The sequence below is a fragment of the Myotis davidii genome, unplaced genomic scaffold (assembly GCF_000327345.1).
Source record: "Myotis davidii unplaced genomic scaffold, ASM32734v1 scaffold1534, whole genome shotgun sequence".
Taxonomy (NCBI): domain Eukaryota; kingdom Metazoa; phylum Chordata; class Mammalia; order Chiroptera; family Vespertilionidae; genus Myotis; species Myotis davidii.
Genome location: NW_006285799.1, coordinates 55,939 through 57,258, shown reverse-complemented (window position 1 = coordinate 57,258; position 1,320 = coordinate 55,939).

The window sequence follows — 1,320 nt, the reverse complement described above, 5'->3', positions numbered from 1 at the left end:
GGAAGACAAGTACCATATATTTTCACTTCTATGTGGAATCTGATGAACAAAATAAACTAACAAAGACAGACTCATGGATACAGAGAACAGACTGACAGCTGTCAGAGGTGGTGTGTTGGGGTGCAGGGTGAAAAAGAAGGGATTAAGCAAAAGATAAACACAAACAAAAATCTCATAGACAGTAAAAAAAAGCACCTTGTTATTCTCAGGGTTTGAGATCTTGCTGTTGGTATTTGTCATGTTTGGCTCAGATAAACTAAAAAATTCTCTAAAAAAGAATAATACAAAACAACAAAGGAACTCCGTTTTTCAGAATATAAGCATGTTTATTTAAATATTGTACTGTAACAAGCTACTAATGGAAACAATTGTAAATATAATTTTGTTCTTTAAAAATACATAATTACTTTTGTGGACAGAAAGAAATTGTGAGGTTTGGCACTTTTTGGTAATATCATTTGCATAAAAAGTCACGATGCAGAGATGTAACTGATCCTCCACAAAAAGACGGAAAGCAACGTTTATTGCTATTTTTTTAAATTCATGAGACTTTTGCGTATTGTTTTATAATATACTAGAGGCCTGTTGCACAAAAAGATTCGTGCAACAGGCCTTCCCTTCCCCTGGCTCCTGGCACCGGTTTTCCTCTGGCACCCGGGACCCAGGCCTTCGCTCTGGCTGGAGCCTCCTTCAGTCTTCACCGCTTCGCGCCTACTTATGCAAATTAACCTCCATCGTTGTTGGTGGTTAATTTACATATCTCGCTGAGTAGCCAATGGGAGGCGTAGCGAAGGTATGGTCATTTACCATGTTTGTCTATTATTAGGTAAGGTGTGTGTGTGTGTGTGTATAATCTTTCTTCCTATGGCTCCAGCACCCCAGTGACTCCCCATCTCCAGGCCTGCCCCCACTAGAGTCACATCTTCCTTGAACCTGCCACCCCTGCCCTGGGACCAGCAGCCTGTACCAATCTCTGCCCACCCTTTGCACATCATAGAGTCACCCCACCCCTGCCAAAGATGTTCTGAGCTCAGGACTAAAGTAATGACTCAATTGCTCCCTTCACTCAGGTCTGATTCTCCTGGGCATGGGAGGTTCTAAAGGACCTGGTGGGAGCTCTGATGGACAGGAAGGCCCATCCTGACACCTGACAGCCTGAGGAGGGTTGCAGACAATCATCCTTCTTTTCCTTCTCTCCCAGCCTCTTCCCTAGCTACACCTGGAGGTCTCAGTATGAAGGTCCCAGCCCTGCTCTATTCACAGGGGCCCCTCAGTGGCTGAGGATCTGAAACCTGGAGGAGACTGGCTGTCAGGTGAGGA